At 38.6% G+C, this 19,145-nt stretch overlaps 1 non-coding gene across 1 annotated transcript; it reads left to right on the top strand.

Annotated features, from left to right (window-relative positions):
• Positions 1–916: 916 nt before the first annotated feature.
• On the top strand, positions 917–1,035 carry LOC136864993 (5S ribosomal RNA). The gene has a single exon (XR_011017886.1). It is a non-coding gene; the product is annotated as a 5S ribosomal RNA (ribosomal RNA).
• The last annotated feature ends 18,110 nt before the right edge of the window (positions 1,036–19,145 follow it).

Raw genomic sequence — 19,145 nt, 5'->3', positions numbered from 1 at the left:
TCAGTTGGTAGACACCCCACACATCACTTACGCATGCGGGACATTTATAAGTAGAAAGTACGGCGTACGTGAGCCACCTGGTATTTGCGACCAAATGTCTCACTTTCCAGGACACTACAGTGAAGCGGTAGAGGTGGGATCCTTCGCTGAGTTCGAAGGAAAATCCAACACTGAAAGTAAGGGATTAAGAAAGAAACAAAGAAAGAAAATTATCAGGGACTGTTGATATCGTGACACTAGGTACAAGGCTGCCAGATTTACTTGAAATCTGAATGACAGGTCATTTCCTAAATCCAAAGCACTTTTTCCGGTATTCGAACCGGGAACACATTGACGAGGTGCTCACTTCTACAATGATCTTTATATGTCAGTACCCTTTCAGCTTGTTGGCTCCAGTAGTAATCTTCCGTTTAGAAAGCAACGGCTCTCTTCGATTGGCTGTACAGAGCGTACGAAAATGTTTTAATTGGTATACTCCTCACTTTAGACCTCTCTAATGACACAATAGCTAGCCAATGAAGAGAAAATGGAATGATTGTGGAAAAGTCGGTATGACTGGAATATCACAAATAGGACGTTCAATGCAGATGTAATTTCTATCAGTTTCATACAAAAACATGTTCGCTTCTTTCTCAGCGCAATTTATTACTAAGTGAAATATTAGTATTTGTCTGAGGCGGGCGGGGTAGCTCAGGCGGTGGAGCCCAGCTTGGCAGGTTCGATCCCGGCACAAGGTGCTCAAGTACGTCAGCTTGGTGTCGTTAGATTTACTGGCACGTTGAAGAACTCCTACAAGACAAAATGCCGGCACCTTGGTGAAATAATTTTTTAATACATGAACAATATAAATGACATTTTACTATAATACGCACGTTTCAAATTATAACCGTAACTTTAATAATGTATTAAGTATAAATCCAACGGCCATGCCATGTTGAATACACCTGTTCTCATCCGATCACCGCAGTTAAGCAACATTAGGCGTGTTCAGTACTTGGATGGGCGACCGCTTGGGAACACCACGTGCCGTTGGCTCAATTCATTGTATGGTTCATGGTGTGGGTTACTGTAGTCACGTCCTACTTCGTGAACCATGGGCAACGGCTGAGTGGCCTAGTAAGTGGTTCTGAGAGTCGGGATACCAGTTGCTACAGAATGGGAGTGGGCATCTCGAACATATTCTGAGTCATGACCCTCCTTGTGCTGAGGCGGCTAGGACTATACAATCAACCGGTGGTCCCTAACCCGTTAAAGGAGAGATCCTCACCTGGACTATGTGTAAGTAGGGTAGCATCCTGCTTCATAAATTCACCGATCTCAGAACATTTTAAGTAAGCGTCGGACTTATGGGAGTAACGAAATCCCACTATCATTTGACAGGTGGAAGACTCCTTGGAAACAACTTGGCGAACGAAATGGAATTCGATCAGGATCTATCAATATTAATCGGGCTTATGGAAGAAATAAAGTAGAACTGGCTGAGTCAGCAAAGAGGATGCATCTGGATGTACTAGGAGTAAGTGATACTCGGGTGAGGGGAGATAACGAGGAAGGGACAGGTGATTATAAAGTTTACTTGACGGGTGTTAAAAAGGGAAGGGCAGAGTATGGGGTAGGATTGTTTATCAGGAATACAATTGCATGCAACATAGTTTCTGTTAGGGACGTATATGAGCGAATGATGTGGGTAGAATTGCCAGTTGGAGGAATTAGGATTAGAATTTTCTCAGTGTATTCACCTTGTGAGGGTGCAAATGAGGATGACGTTGACACGTTTTTTGAAGCATTGCGTGACATCGTAGTCAGGGTCAGAGAAAGGATAGGATACTGCTAACGGGCGATTTCAATGCGAGAGTTGGAAATAGAACTCAAGGATACGAAAGCGTGATTCGTAAATGTGGGGAAAATATCGAAGCTAATAGGAATGGGAAGCGTTTGCTGGCATTCAGTGTTAGTATGGGTCTAGCAGTTACCAATAACTTCTTCAAGCATAAGGCTATCCACCGCTACATATGAGGGGCTAGGGGTACGAAATCCATAATAGACTATATCTTAAACGACTTCGAATTCAGGAAATCTGTTAGGAATGAACGGGATTTTCGGGGTTTTCGGATTATACAGACCACTATTTGATTTGTAGTGAACTAAGTATCTCTAGGCCAAGGGTAAAGAAAATGAAATCTGTCTGGAAACGAATAAGGGTAGAAAATCTCAATGACGAGTAAATTAGACAGAAGTACATGAATACGATTAGTGAGAAGTTTCGAACAGTGGACAGTAAGCAGGTTCAGGGTATAGAGAGAGAACGGGTAGCATACAGGGGTGCTGTAGTTCAAACAGAAAGGGAATGCATATGAACGACTGTTTGTAAAGACGGGAAAAGGTGAACATCTTGGTGGAATGATGAAGGAAGAGCAGCTTGTAAACGTAAAAGGAAGGCTCATCAGAAATGACTCCAAACAAGGGCCGATGCAGACAAGTAATTGTACGTGAAACAGAGCGAAACACATATTTGTTCAATCCAAAAAGAAGTCGTGGGAAGATTTCGGTAATAACCTTGAAAGGCGAGGTCAAGCAACAGGGAAACCTTTCTGTACAGTAATAAAGAATCTTAGGAAGGGAGGGAAAATAGGAAATGAACAGTGTTTTGAGTAATTCAGGTGAATTCAAAATATATCCCGGGAAATTACTCGACAGATGGAGGGAATATTTTGAAAATCCTCTCAACGTAAAAGGAAATTTTCATGGTGGTGTCGCGAAGAGTCAATCTCATGGGGAGGAAGAAAATTACGTTGGTGAAATTAGGCTTCAGGAAGTGGAAAGGATAGTAAATAAAATCCATTGTCATAAGGCAGCAGGAATAGATGAAGTTAGACCTGAAATGGTGAAGTATAGTGGGAAGGCAGGAATGAAATGGCTTCATATAGTAGTAAGATTAGCATGGAGTGTTGGTAAGGTACCTTCAGATTGGACAAAAGCAGTAATTGCTCCTATCTATAAGCAAGGGAATAGGAAGGATTGCAACAACTATCGAGGTATCTCATTGAATAGTATACCAGGCAAAGTATTCACTGGTATCTTGGAAGGGAGTTTGCGATCAGTGATTGAGAGGAAGTTGGATGAAAACCAGTGTGGTTTCAGACCACAGAGGGGCTGTCGGAATCAGATTTTCAGTATGCGCCAGGAAATTGAAAACTATTACGAGAGGAATAGACAGCTGTGTTTATGTTTCGTAGATCTACAGAAAGCACAAGACAGAGTACCGAGGGAAAAGATGTTCGCCGTTCTGGGGGACTATGGAATTAATGGTAGATTATTAAAATCAATCAAGGGCATTTATGTTGACAGTTGGGCTGCAGTGAGAATTGATGGTAGAATGAGTTCTTTGTTCAGGGTACTTACAGTAGTTAGACAAGGCTGTAATCTTTCACCTTTGCTGTTCGTAGTTTACATGGATCATCTGCTGAAAGGTATAAAGAGGCAGGGAGGGATTCATTTAGGTCGACATGTAGTAAGCAGTCTGGCCTATGCTGACGACTTAGTCTTAATGGCAGATTGAGCCGAAAGCCTGCAGTCTAATATCTTGGAACTTGAAAATAGGTGCAATGAGTATGATATGAAAATTAGCCTCTCGAAGACTAAATTGATGCCAGTAGGTAAGAAAATCAACAGAACTGAATGTCAGATTTGTGATACAAATCTAGAACATGTCGATAATTTCAAGTATGTCAGATTGGTGATACAAAGCCAGAACAGGTCGATAATTTCAAGTATTTAGGTTGTGTGTTCTCCCAGGATGTTAATATATTAAGTGAGGTTTAATCAAGTTGTCGTAAAGCTAACGCAGTGTGCTTGCAGATGCGATCAGCAGTGTTCTATAAGAAGGAAGTCAGCTCCCGGACGAAACTACCTTTACATCGGTCTGTTTTCAGACCCTCTTTGCTTTATAGGAGCGAGAGCTGGGTGGACTCAGGATATCTTATTCATGAGTTAGAAGTAACAGACGTGAAAGTAGCGGAATGATTGCTGGAACAAACAGGTGGGAACAATGGTCGGAGGGTACTCGGAATGAAGAGATAAAGGCTAATTTAGGAATGAACTCGATGGATGAAGCTGTACGCATAAACCAGTTTCGGTGGTGGGGTCATGTGAGACGAGTGGAGGAGGATAGGGTACCTAGGAGAATAAGGGACTCTGTTGTGGAGGGTAAGAGGAGTAGAGGTAGACCAAGACGACGACGGTTAGACTCAGTTTCTAACGATTAAAAGATAAGAGAATTACAACTAAATGAGGCCACAGCACTAGTTGCAAATAGAGGATTGTTGCGACGTTTAGTAAATTCACAGAGGCTTGCAGACAGAACGTTGAATGGCATAACGGTCTATAATGAGTATGTATATATGTATGTACGTGTGTGTGTATGTATGTATGTATGTATGTATGTATGTATGTATGTATGTATCATTCGTTTGCGAAATTCCTCAAGTCATTAACTTTTAAACCAGCGCAGACAAGTCTATGCCTCCATGACTTATGGTTTAAGTTTTAGAAGCAAAAAAAAAATATAATTATGTTGCACATTATGAATTATTCAGTCTTTTAACGTTCCCACAAGATGGCAATTCTTGACTAACGGGATTTTAGTCCTCCTCCGTAGTGTAAGGGTTAGCACTCTTAGTTGCCATCGCCGGAGGCCAAGGTTCAATTCCCGGTACTGCCTAAGATTTAAGAATGGCAGGAGGGTTGATACTGTACGTGCTGCATCACCTCGGGGATTTACGGGATTTTTAAAATAACCCATTCAGTTGCTTTCAAATCCCCTGTGCAGCAACCTTAGAATGGCTCCTATTCTCTGTATGTGGGGAAAAATACAAATAAACTGAATGTATCGCGACCACCGACAGGGGCTCGACTTGTCTTTGAACGTGGTAGCTACTTTGCTACTGGCAAGGTCCATCATATCGTCCAGGTGCTCTCTCAGTCTAAATCCTTACTTCAGGCACAGTTCAAACTTCATTAGAGGCCTACATATTATCATTCGATTATTATTATTATTATTACTATTACTGTTATTATTCGAATAACCCTTTTGAGGGCACAACTTTCGTTACTTTTGTTTGCATTTATCGTTCGTTTCGTAACTTCCTTCATTTCATGAGAATATTGTTCCTTTTCCTCTTGATTCCATTTTCAATCAATCACCACTGATCTGCATTTAGGGCAGTCGCCCAGGTGGCAGATTCCCTATCTGTTGATTTACCTAGCCTTTTCTTTAATGATTGCAAAGAAATTGGAAATTTATTGAACATCTCCCTTGGTAAGTTATTCGAATCCCTAACTGCCCTTTCTCTACACGAATATTTGCCCGAATTTTTCCTCTTGAATTCCAAATTTATCTTCATAAACTAGCTGATGTACCCGTGCTTCGCTACGGAATTCTACATTGTACACGGAATTGTAGTGTACGCGTTGTGAGCAAGATTGTATTAAATTGCATAGCTCTTAACGTTACCCTAGAAACGCGACGGGGAAGTCACCAAACATATTTTCTCATATGAAGAATGAGTTAGGGAATTTCACTGTAATGGTAGACCCGCTTGCATACCATCAGTCACAATCAGGTTGGACAGTTTTCATTATAATGGTAGACAACTACTCTCCACTTACCTTTCTACATCCTCAGAAAGACTTTCTTAGTGGTTTTCCCAACTGAAATGACCATACATTACAATGACGTCAGTAGGAATGGCGCGATTAAAAGCAGTGCTTTCATATGGAATACTCGATCAAATGAAACACCACACATTCTTTCACTTTTAACGAACAGGACTACACTGCTGATCTAACAGTCCAAAAATCCAGAGCTGGAATAACCAAGCTGAGGACAGCCGTGATTCGTGAATACTTTTCGTATTTCTTCGGCGGGCAGATAGTCGAATAGTGGAGACTCCCAGAGCAAAAAATATGCCCTTTTACTAATCTGTTTCCTAGGAGTACCCGATGAGTCGGAAAATGTCAATTCACTACACCGGCGGCGGGAAAGTCTATCTGACTTGGAGGCAAATTTTTCCTCCAAGCCAGAGGAGAAAACCCCTCTTCACTGATAATTTGGAATAAAATGAATGTAGAATTTAATAAAAGTGAAGAGGAAGAAGCTTTTCTTAAGAAACGGCTCTTTTCAGAATTGAATTTTGAGTTATTTATTGAATTGTGCTGCTATAATTTGGAATAGGCCTAAATTGTTATTCTAGACCAGGCCATACCACTACTACTGTAAACATTTAATACTAACTACTAACAGGGTGTGGGGTAATAAGCTTACTTTTGACAACATACTATATAAGTTCTGGGAAAAGGAGATTGGCGTTCGGTTTCCCCATTAATTTTGAGGTTAAGATATTTTACTGTCATTGAAATAAAACTATGAATTCATTTGATAGAACAAAATATATTCTTTAAATAATATATAGAAAAATAGTGAGTCTTGTTGCGATAAAACAGATGAAAATATGAAATTATAACATTGCAACTGAAAGAAACTAGGCATGAATTTGAATTCTTCTTGACCGGACATTTAACAATTTATACGAAATATATCCCTCACTGTTTCACTCCACTGTACCTTCAACACTTTGAGTGTAATTACGACGTATTCCTTAGATCTGGTGTTTACTGTAGATGTGTCACGCCTAATTTGGTGATGTATCCATGTGACTGCTTCTTCTCCATATCATATGACTTCTTTGTAAGTCTGGATGGTATTACTTCATTGCAAGTTGTATCCTTCGGTGACTCCATGGTAAGCCTTTGCGTCCGTATCTTCAACTAGGTGACCGACCAATTTTGGCCTCACTCTCTCAATGACCAAAGAATAATGGCTCACTGAGTCTTCTCCATCTCGTTCACACAATGACCTACTGTGGCCTCTGCTTCCAGTAGAATAATAACTGTCCACTTATCCATTTGACTTCTTCACTGTTCAGTTTCCGTTTAACTAATGACTGACGCTACAATATGCAACCACCTTATATAGACGTTGGTTGACGCATCTAGGTAATCTCCAGAAATTAGTATGATGTACTCCTACCGCGCGGCAAATATTACATACAGTTGTGAAAGCGCCGCCGGCTCGCTGGGTTTCTCAAAGAAAGTGAGATCAGTGCTAACTAAATACGATGACGTAGCCATGACGTAGCGATGACTTGGCAGAAATGTCAGCAGTATTGCACAATATAACAACGTCACATCCATATCTGATACATCGAAACTCTCACTGTACAGGTATTTAATGTTAATCTAAATATACCTGTATATGTATACACTCAATTACAAATACGCAAGCGACAAGCATTGCATAATGGAATTGAATAATAATTATAACAAAATATTGGTAATCTCACAGATAAAATAATAATAATAATAATAATAATAATAATAATAATAATACGGACATAATAAAAATAACAATAATAATAATACAATAATAACAATAAAATACAGATATTACCTTGTAACGGGATTTGAACCGTTACACTACTACTACTAAGGCAGCCTCTGCATTAAGTATGCACACTGCTCATTCAAAACAGCGCGTCAGAGTAGGTATCGAATAACTGGAATACTATGAAGAACCAGTGTGTTACGTACTAGCTGTATCAGAAAATGAATCAGAGGAACGGAATGCTAAAGAAGAAAGTTTTTTAACTCCCAGGCTATTTCCCGCCAATATTCAGTCAGGCTATTACACTCGGTACGCAGCAGTAATCCCATCTATTGGAGTTGAGAGGCTGCATAAGAGACAAATAACATCACAACAAACAATGGTCAATGTAATGTTCTTGTTGATCAATGTTATGCGCTTTCGATATTGTAGGCCTTCACATTTAGTTTTCTTCCGACTCTGAAATACCACCCATCATAGTCGGTACGGTAAAACTGAATGAAACATAAATAATCGGAAATTGTATTCACTATAACTTTTGTTATGTAGTACTTTTCGATAGGAACAATAACATAAGTATTTAAAAATTAAATTTTAGGTGCCTTCCCCTAAACTACAATTTCATCCAGGGTGAATCAAATCGTTTATAGCTTAGACTGTAGTTTCTTATTCCCCGACTCTATATATCGATTTTCATTAAATTCTGTTAACACATTTTCTCGTGGCTCGGCGTCGATTTGGACTCACCAACAAAAATACAAATTCATGAATATCTGTGTTATCATAGCCGGTACGGTAACATGTATAAGACATAAATGGTCGTAAATTTAGTTCTATATAACTTTGGTTATATAGTATTTATCGATACGACCACTAATAATATACACATTCGAGAATTACATTTTATACTTCGCTTAAACTACCATTTCATTCCGCGTGAATAAAAAGATTTATAGCCTAGATTCTAGTAGCAGATTCTCCGACTTTTTATACCAGTTTTAAATGAGATAGGACTACTAATGACGTAAATATTTAAGAATTAAATTTTAGGCCTTCCCCTAAACTACATTTCACTCAGCGTGAATAAAATTATTTATAGCCTAGATTGTAGCAACTTATTCTACGACTTTGCATACCATCTTTTATTAAGATAGGACCGCTAATAACATTAGTATTTGAAAATAAATTTCAGGCCTTCCCCTAAACTACCATTTCACTCAGCATGAATAAAATTATTTATGGCTTAGATTGTAGCGAATTACTCTACGACTTTGCATACCTATTATCAGTAAATTCTCTTTAGCCGTTTTCTAGTGATGCATGTCCATTCATACAGACAGATAGACAGACAGAAATTACGAAAAAGTTAAAAGTGCATTTCCTCGTTACTGTGGACATGACCGATACAGAAATACCATTCTTTTCAAATTCTGAGCAATGTACAGACAAAACTCTTATTTTATATATATAGATTGTGATCTTTCCTACTTTTAAAGACACCACTCAAACTTATCCGTCTACTGATGTCCTCCCATGCCATCTCTCCACTGACAGCTCGGAACATACCACTTAGTCGAGCAGCTCGTCTCCTTTCTCCCAGGTCTTCCCAGCCCGAACTTTGCAACATTTTTGTAACGCTACTCTTTTGTCGGAATTCGCCCAGAACAAATCGAGCTGCTTTTCTTTTGATTTTTTCCAGTTCCTAAATCAAGTAATCCTGGTAAGAGTCCCATACACTGGAACCATACTCTAGTTGGGGTCTCACCAGAGACAAATGTACACTCTCCTTTACATCCTTTTTACAACCCCTAAATACTCCCATAACCATGTGCAGAGATCTGTGCCCTTCATTTAAAATCATATTTATGTGATTACCCCAATGAACATCTTTCCTTGTATTAATACCTAGGTATTTACAGTGATCCCCAAAGGGAACTTTCACCCCATCAACGCAGTAATTAAAACTGAGAAGACTTTTCCTATTTGTGAAACTCACAACCTGACTTTTATCCCCGTTTATCATCATACCATTGCCTACTGTCCATCTCACAACATTAGCGAGGCCATTTTGCAGTTGCTCACAATCTTGTAACTTATTTATTACTTTGTACAGAATAACATCATCTGCGAAAAGCCTTATCTCTGGTTCCACTTCTTTACACATATCATCTATATATATAAAATAACTTGTCCGGACTGACTGACTGACTGACTCATCATCACCGAGCCAGAACTATTGGACATAATGAAATGAAATTTTGAGGATACATTTATAGTACAATGTAGGTGCTCGCTAAGGGGGGATTTTTGGATATATGTCGCTAAGGGGGTGAAAAGGGGGAGGGGGTGAAATTGTAAAATTAGTGTATCTGTATCTCAAAACTTTAAAAGTTTACAGATGTAAAAAATTGTATTTAGAATCTCCTTTAAAAATAAGCAAACACGTATTTTTTTTCGGAAAATCCCAATAGAAGAGGTGAAAAAGGGTGAAAAACGTGTTGAATGCCTTTAATGAGGACACATATCTCAGAAACTGAAGATATTACAGACCTGAAAATTGGTATTTGGGATCTCCTTTAAAAACAAAGAAACACGTACTTTTTGTTTTGGGAAAATCCGAATAATGGGAGGTTGAAAAGGGGGTGAATTTTTAAAATGAGTGTATCTATATCTCAAATTTTTAAAAGTTTACAGATGTAAAAATTGGTATTTAGAATCTCCTTTAAAAATAAAGAAACATATTTTTGTTTACGGAAAATCCCAATAGGAGGGGTGAAATGGGGTGAAAAATGAGTTGAATGCTTTTAATGAGGATAATTATATCTCAGAAACTGAAGATATTAATAACAATAATGCTATTTGCTTTACGTCCCACTAACTACTTTTACGGTCTTCGGAGACGCCTAGGTGCCGGAATTTAGTCCCGCAGGAGTTCTTTTACGTGCCAGTAAATCTACCGACACGAGGCTGTCGTATTTGAGCACCTTCAAATACCACCGGACTGAGCCAGGATCGAACCTGCCAAGTTGGGGTTAGGAGGCCAGCGCCTTAACCGTCTGAGCCACTCAGCCCGGCGCTGAAGATATTACAGACCTGAAAATTGGTATATGGGATCTCTTTTAAAAATAAAGAAGCATGTTTTTTTTTGGTAAATCCATTTAATGGGGGAGGGATGAAAAGGGGGTGTGAATTTTTGAAATGAACGTATCTATATCTCAAAACTTTTAAATTTTACAGATATGAAATTGGTATTTAGAATCCCCTTTAAAAACGAAGGAACACATATTTTTTGTTTTTGGAAAATCCAATTAATGGGTGATGAAAAGGGGGTGAATTTTTAAAAGGATTGTATCTATATCTCTAAACTTTTAAGGTTTAGAGATATAAAAATTGATATTTGGAATCTCTGTTAAAAATAAACACTTTTTTCGGTAAATCCCATTAAAGGGGGCGAAGAAATGGGGAAAATCGGTTTAATAAAGTTTATGAAGAGACTTATATCTCAAAAACTGAAGATGTTATAGACATGAAAATTCGTATTTGGAATTTTCCTTCAAAGTAAAGAAACACGTAATCTTTTGTCTTTGGAAAATCCACTTAAGGGGGTGAATTAATTGAAAAATTGTTTGAATTCTTTGTTTGAGGATACTTATATCACAAAAACTAAAGATGTTACAGACGTGAAAATTAGTATTTTGAATCACTTTAAAAAATATAGATTCACGTATTTTGGGAGGGGGAAATCAACTTGGGGCGGGGGCGGTGAAAAGGGAGTTGAATTCCTTTCCATGAGAATACATGTACCGGTATTTTTTTGGTTTTTGGAAAATTCACTTAAGGGGACAGGGTGAAAGGATGTGAAAAAAATTAATTCTTTTTATGGAGAAACTTAGATCTCAAAAGCTTAAGGTTACACACGTGAAAATTTGAATTCATAATATCCTTTAAAAATAAGGAAACACGCATTTTTGAGGGGGGATCAACTTAACGGGCTGGGGTGAAAAAAAGGAGTTGAATTCTTTTTATGAGGATACTTATATCTCGAAAACTGAAGATGTTAGAGGCATGAACATTTGTATTTGGAATCTTCTTTCAAAATAAAAGATCACGTGCTCTTTTGTCTTCGGAAAATCCACTTAAGAGGGGGTGAATGAATTGAAAAATTAGTTGAATTCTTTTCTTTCTTTGCTATGGGCTTTACGTCGCACCGACACAGATAGGTCTTATGGCGACGATAGTTGAATTCTTTGTATGAGGATACTTACATCTCAAAAGCTAAAGAGGTTAAAGACGGGAAAATAGGTATTTGTAATCTCCTTTAAAAATAAAGAAACACGCACTTTTGGGGAGGGGGGAATCAACTTAACGGGTAGGAAAGGGTGGGGGGTGGAAAAGGAGTTGATATACTTTTATGAGGAGACTTATATCTCAAAAACTAAAGATGTTAAAGACATTAAAATTGGTATTTGGCATCTCCTTAAAAAATGAAGAAACACGCACTTTTGGGAGGGGGAATCAGCTTAACGGGTAGGAAGTGGGGGCTGAAAAAAGGAGTTGAATTACGTTCATGAGGATACTTATATCTCAAAAAATGAAGATGTTACAGACGTGAAAATTAGTATTTGGAATCCTTTAAAAATAAAGTGACACGCATTTGTTATTTTCGGAAAGTCGACGAAAGGGGTGTGGTGTTGAAAATAAGTAAATAAGGAGTTGAAATAGCCTATGTTTATGAGGATATGTTACCATAAAAACTGAAGCTGTTACAGACCTAAAAGTTGGTATTTTGAATTTCCTTTCAAAATAAAGAAACGTGTACTTTTTGTTTATGGAAAGTGCACTTAAGGCGGGAAAGGTGTGGAAAGAAGTGAAGAAGAAGAAGAATGTTTATGAGTATACATTTATCTCAAAAGTTGAAGGTGTTACAGATGTACAGACATGAAAACTGGTATTTGGAATCTCCTTTAAAAATTATGACCGAGCTCGATAGCTGCAGTCGCTTAAGTGCCGCCAGTATCCAGTATTCGGGAGATAGTTGGTTCGAACCCCACTGCCGGCAGCCCTGAAGATGGTTTTCCGTGGTTTCCCATTTTCACACCAAACAAATGCTGGGGCTTACCTTAATGAAGGCCACGGCCACTTCCCACTCCTAGCACTCTCCTGCCCCATAAGACCTGTCTGTGTCAGTGCGACGTAAAGCAAATTGTAAGAAAGTAATAAAAAATAATGAAACACATAGATTTTGTTTTCGGAAAATCCATTAAGGGGCTGAAAGGAATTGGGAAAGCGGGTGAAGTTTTAACATGAGTTGTCGGTATATCTACATTATATGTAAAAAAAACTTGTCAGAGACAAGGAACTTGGTATTTGGAAAGTCCTTTCAAATTCCAGGAACATGTAGCTTTTTGTTTTCGGAGAAGGCACTTAATGGTGTTTGAAAAGAAGTGAAATTTAGCTGAATTATTTTTATGAGGACACTTATATACTAAAAACTGAAGATGTTATAGATGTGAAAATTGGTATTTGGAATCTCCTTTAAAAATAGAGTCATGTATTTTTTTTTCGGAAAATACATTTAAATGTGGGTGGTGGTGGGAGAAGGCCTGATCAATGGGTTGAATTCTTTTAATGGGGATACTTATCTACATCTCAAAAACTGAAGATATTACAGATGTGGGAATAGGTATTTTGAACCTCCTTTAAAAATAAAGAATCATGTATTTATTTTTTCGACTTGAGAGAAGACTGTTTCTGACATGTACACTTCTATGTCGCATGGTCGTCTTGGCCCCAAAAGGTAATACCACAAACACGGTTTACAAAGAATTTCTCGTGTAAATGAAACTCAATTTTAGGGTGAGTTTTTATACTTCAGGAATTTTCAGATAATGTCTTAGTACAATGCCCAGGAACGATTACTTTGATCAAATTACGAAGCCGCGGCTAATTCCTTGTTGATATATATAAGAAAACATAAAGGCCCAATAATACTGCCTTGAGGAATTCCTCTCTTAATTTTTACAGGGACAGGTAAAGCTTCACCTACTCTAATTCTCAGAGTTCTATTTTCTAGAAACAGGACCACCCATTCAGTCACTCTTTTGTCAAGTCCAATTGCACTCTTGATCTACCCTATCAAATGCCTTAGACAGGTAATCGCGATACAGTCCAATTGACCTCCTGAATCCAGGATAACTGCTATTGACGTCAGAAAAGTTGGATGGCGCAGCCACGCGGTAGAATGTCGAAGCTGCAACATAGTGACTGGTGAGGTATATTTACATGGCGAAGCATTGACGTCGTGATGGAAACAGAAAGAAAATCGTCAAATTTGAGGAGGTACTGCTCTGTATAAGGTTGCAAATCGTATAAAACGGATGCGAAATCTGGTCACTACTTTCCTGTACAAAAAGTTCAGAGAGAAAGATGGGTTTCCGCGCTGTCAATTGGAAAACGCGTTGCGCGATACATGACAGTGCGCAGTCTGCATTCTCGTGAAGACGACTTCTTTCCACAGCGTAGGTACCGGTACTGTTTATTGTACTCATTGATAGTTATTATCTCTAATTTGTATTCACAAAGATTTAGCTACATCAAAAATACTGATAAACTTGTAGCCTAATACTTCTGTGCCGCACATAGAATGTTATCCGCTCTTTGTAAACTTCTTCATATGTGTAACAGCAGATAGTAAATTAACTATCTGCATGTGAGTAATATCTTTAACTGATAGTAATTAAGCACTGAATTTAAATTGCCTATATAATACTTCTATCAATGAAAGAAAATATGTAGTATTTTGCCGTCATAAATTAGCTTTTTTTGCTATTTGTTTTACGTTACACCGACACAGAGAGGTCTTATGGCGACGATGTGACGGGAAAGGTCTAGGAATGGGAAGGAAGCGGCCGTGGCCTTAATTAAGGTACAGCCCCAGCATTTGCCTGGTGAGAAAATGGGATACCACGGAAAACCATCTTCAGGGCTGCCGACAGTGGGGTTCGAACCCACTATCTCCCGGATGCGAGCTCACAGCTGCACGCTCCTAACCGCATGGCCAACTCGCCCGGTCATCATAAATTAGAAGCCATAACCTAATTATTTGGTAGAATTGGACAAAGCAAGTATTCTTCAACCCCAAACAGCTGTGACTGTAGAGGTTATAGTACTCTTAAATTATAATTTTCCAACTTTGCTCTGTATATTCTGTAGGTACTTATAATTTTTTTATACTTATTATTGTCGGTTCTAAGTTCTAACTTTTGTGCTGATGGTAAAAATGGAAGAACATTTAAGTTTATGTGGGCTGTTCCAACACAAGCCTGTATAAAGCCTAGATGTATTTGCTTTACAACATTTACTTAGTAGAATTATTATTTTCTTTCTTCCCCAAGATTACAGTTTACAAAACAGGTAACTCCCCCGTCACCTGGCTAAGAAATTACTCCATAACCTCTAATAGTGGAAAATTACAGTAGCTTAACTGTTAAGGTGAATTAGCGTGTCAGCGGTAACATTTCTCTGACAAACCCGCTTTACATATACAGTTGCACTTCACATTTTCACCCCCTTGTTCAAGACAACATTAACTTTGTGCTGTTTTGAATCGATGTGGGATGATTGTAAACACAACCAGTTTCATCTTCTGTTTCAAACTTTTTACCTACACATATCAAGTAATTACGCTTGAATATTTCTTCCCCTTCCACTAATGGACGCATGAAATCTCCGACAACTCTCAACAGTTGCGCATACGACACCAAAGACATGTTGAACACTTAATAAATCCTACAGACGCACACCCGATCACTGTCGTGTTTACATCCCGTCACTATCTCGCCGCCATATTGGAAACAGCTGACGGTAAGCTCCTCCCCCGTTTCGGACGTCAATATCTTGCTGGAATACTACAAGTTGGATTTCAGTGGAATAACCTTTCCTAAACCCAAACTGCCTTCTATCAAACCAGTTATTAATTTTGCAAACATGTCTTATATTATATTATATTATATTATATTATATTATATTATATTATATTATATTATATTATATTATATTATATTATATTATATTATATTATATTATATTATATTATATTATGCTTGCCATCATGTTATCCTTAGCTGACTTCTTTGTTAGATTCAATTTCCTAGTAAGTTCCTTCAATTTCTCTTTACTTCTACAGCCATTTATAACTATTTCTTTCCAACCTGCACCGCCTTCTTAGTCTCTTTACATCTCTGTTATAATATAGTGGATCTTTACCATTCCTTACCACCTTTAAAGGCACAAACCTATTTTCACATTCCTCAACGATTGCTTTAAACCCATTCCAGAGTCTGTTTACATTTTTATTTACTTATTTTATTTGTTTTATTTTCCTCCATTTGTTAACTTCTTTCTTTCCTGAAATTCTGCCATTCGTGTGACTTCTCTGAAGCGTGTTCTGTTTTCTTCGTATCCATTTTAATTCCAGCGTTTTCCATATCCTTTTCTATTTCAATGAACCACGTTGGCTTGGATTTGAAAATGTTCAATAAGTTGAAGATTTGTTTAGTTAGTCTATTGTTAGTCATTCGATAAATGCTTTTCAATTATTATTATTATTATTATTATTATTATTATTATTATTATTATTATTATTATTATTATTTATCGATTAGCCCATTCAAAGAGCGTGTTTTGAACTTTTTCGTTGGCCTGATGGTTTTCGCCTTCTCATCCTCCTAAAATATTTTCATGAATGCACTGTGTTGCATCTTGAGTTCTGTGGACCACTTCCTACCAGTTCCCTTTTTAGGTTTCTCCACGAATTTGTGCTTGGCTACTATTGTACTAAACACTATGGTGTCGTCCGTGATAATCATTTCTTGGAGGTCCGCCTTAGTTTCTTTTAGCCAGGTTAGTTTGATCTTCTTTGAGTTGATTGCAGTGAGTATGTCGCTGTCGGTAGAATATCAGGCGTCTCTTGCGTACGGCGTCAGTGAACCTGTCAGTGCCCGCTGTTCCCCTTTTAATCCACATTCCATTTTCTCTCGTGGGACCATAAACCTTCCGGAAAATTTTCCTTTCTTGCTTTTCAGTTTCTATAATTTTAGAGTGACCTCCAAGGGATATGGTTTGTGAGGTCTTGTAATGTCGTACTTTTGCATTACGCGATATGACTCTCTTGTTGTAGTCTGTACGCCTTATGGTGTTTAGTGGTCCCGACGGTGGTATGCCTTCTCCAAGGTGTTTCAAGGACGACACCTGTGAAATTGTGTCGTTTGCATCTTCTTTAGCGGAGGTAGTTTTTTTCTTTTTTTTGCTATATTGGTGTAATTTTGCCATGAACTGGGTTTTTTCGTACTATATCTGGAGGCCTGTCTTTGATATTATATTGTGCAATCTCTGTACGACGTAACCGGCTTCATTTTACTTTTCTTCTTCTCCTTCCGATTCTGCCTTCTAAGGACCACGCCATTTCAACTGTTTCTTGCTGAATCGAGCTTTAAACTCCTCTCAGTACTTTCGCATTAGTTCTCGTTGTTGTTGCTTCCCTTCATTAGTGCACTTCTTGCCTGTTAAAACTTAGGTTTTTCTTGGAAACATCGGTGTCTTGTTAGTTTCTATTTAAGGGGGGCACGTCCCCAGATATCGTCGTCTGCAATTCCTACTTCCTGTAAACTTGTAAACTGCTTGGAAACTTCAGTGAATCAAGCTCCCTTGGTTTTCTTTTCGAGAAATTAGGCGAAAATCCTATTTGTCAGTCGCATTGGGTTCATTCTTGTTAAATGGCAGTGAAAGGCAGTTCTCCGTTTCCTCATAGTGTAGGTTATTTTTTCCACATGGCTGTAAAATTCGTGGTTGTGCCGTCTCCTATATTCCCCGTTTTCTTTTATTGGGTCTATATTTTTCTTAGAATTGTCCTTTCTTTCACTTCCACTTTCCCTCTTAGTTCCTTCCGATGCAGTGTGCATCGTACAAGGCCTCTGGATGGATGACTCTATGGTAATGTCTTAACTTGGCATTTGTAGATATGGATTTCTTGCTGTTAGATTGTATGCCATTTCCATTTTCCTAATTCGTGACTCGAAAGCTGCCTTCTCAGAGCGACTGGAGTCTATCCACTCACCCAAATATTTGAACGCTTTTGTTTGTTAGTCGACCCCATGGTGTAGGGGTGGCGTGTCTGCCTGTCGTCCGGAGGCCCCGGGTTCGATTCCCCGCCAGGACAGGGAATTTTCTCTCAACCCGAGGGCCGATTCGAGGTCCACTCAGCCTACGTGATTAGAATTGAGGAGCTATCTGACGGTGAGATGGCAGCCCCGGTCTCAAAAGCCCAGAATAACGGCCGAGAGGATGCGTCGTGCTGACCACACGGCACCTCGTAATCTGCAGGCCTTCGGACTGAGCAGCGGTCGCTGGGCAGGCAAAATCCCTTTCAAGTACTTTAAGTGCCGTGGGGTTTTTTGTGTTTGCTTGATTTTACCCCGTCCTACATCTAGCTTGCTTTATATTCCTTATGAATTATGTTTTCTCAAAGGAAATCTTCGCTGCTTGAATCTGGAGTTCATTAATTTGCGCTGCGCTTGCATCTAGGATATCCGAAAAATATTGCGAGGTCATCTGCAAATGCTAGACAGTCAACTGTCAAGTTCTGTCTTTTGTAGCCCAATCTGACCCCGTTTTCAGTCCTGTTAACGTTCATTACTTTTCGCCCTCTCGGATGACTTTTTCGAGCACACAGTTGAAAAGCAAAGGTGACAAAGGTGATTGTCCATCTCTCTGTCTAACACAAGTCTGGTTTCATTTGATTATTATTATTATTATTGTTGTTATTTTCATTATTATTATGAATCTGTGGTACACATTTTATAGAAAAGAAAGAGAAAACAAAGTTGATCACAATATAAAATGATGCATAAGTCACAAAGGTAGAATGTTTTATGTCTCTTCCATACGCTCTTATGGAACAATCTTGAATTATTTGCTTCACTGTTTGTCTATCGACTCAGCGGTCGCATTTCGGAGAAGGTAACGTGTTCCTCTTTGAACAGAGAATCCACACAAACTCCAGAGTTGGTCCTGACCATATCCCACGAGGCTGTTGAAAGCCAGAAACTTTAGAAGTGACGAATGGCACGTCAGGAAACTGCTGAGGAGCGAAAATCTTCCAGGCATGGGACCAACGCAGCACTGCGTCACACTTCTTACTGATTACTCTCCTTGAACCAAGTCTCGGATATATCAGCAAGAATAGCCACATGCTGATTTTGGAGTATCTTGAAGTACTCTTTGTCCAGAACATTACACACCTTATCATGGACCCATATTAAGAGATAATTTCTAGACGCAGGCATACTCTGCTCTGTCAAACGGTAATGTCCGGAATAATTAGAGTAAATTCTAAACAATAAGAGCTTTTCTCTCAAACTTCACATATAACATTTTTACATGGTTTAAAGCCAAGGTTTATAAGCATCAGCTACGTAAGGTTTGATGGTGTACTCAACAATATCATCTTACGTAAAAGGGACAACTGAGGGGTTTTAGCCATTTCTATCATTTTCCTCTCATCTGTTGTCTACCTCGCGAACTGGAACCACGTGGCATAGCTACACCACTCAATTAATTAATGTATCACGTGTTCACTGACTGAAAAGCCCAAATAGTTAACTCCAACAGATAACCCTACAAACAAACCGTCTCGGATGTGGAGTAT

This window comes from Anabrus simplex, chromosome 2, assembly GCF_040414725.1.
Source record: "Anabrus simplex isolate iqAnaSimp1 chromosome 2, ASM4041472v1, whole genome shotgun sequence".
In the NCBI taxonomy this organism is placed as follows: Eukaryota; Metazoa; Arthropoda; class Insecta; order Orthoptera; family Tettigoniidae; genus Anabrus; species Anabrus simplex.
This window is presented reverse-complemented; position numbering and strand designations above follow the sequence as displayed.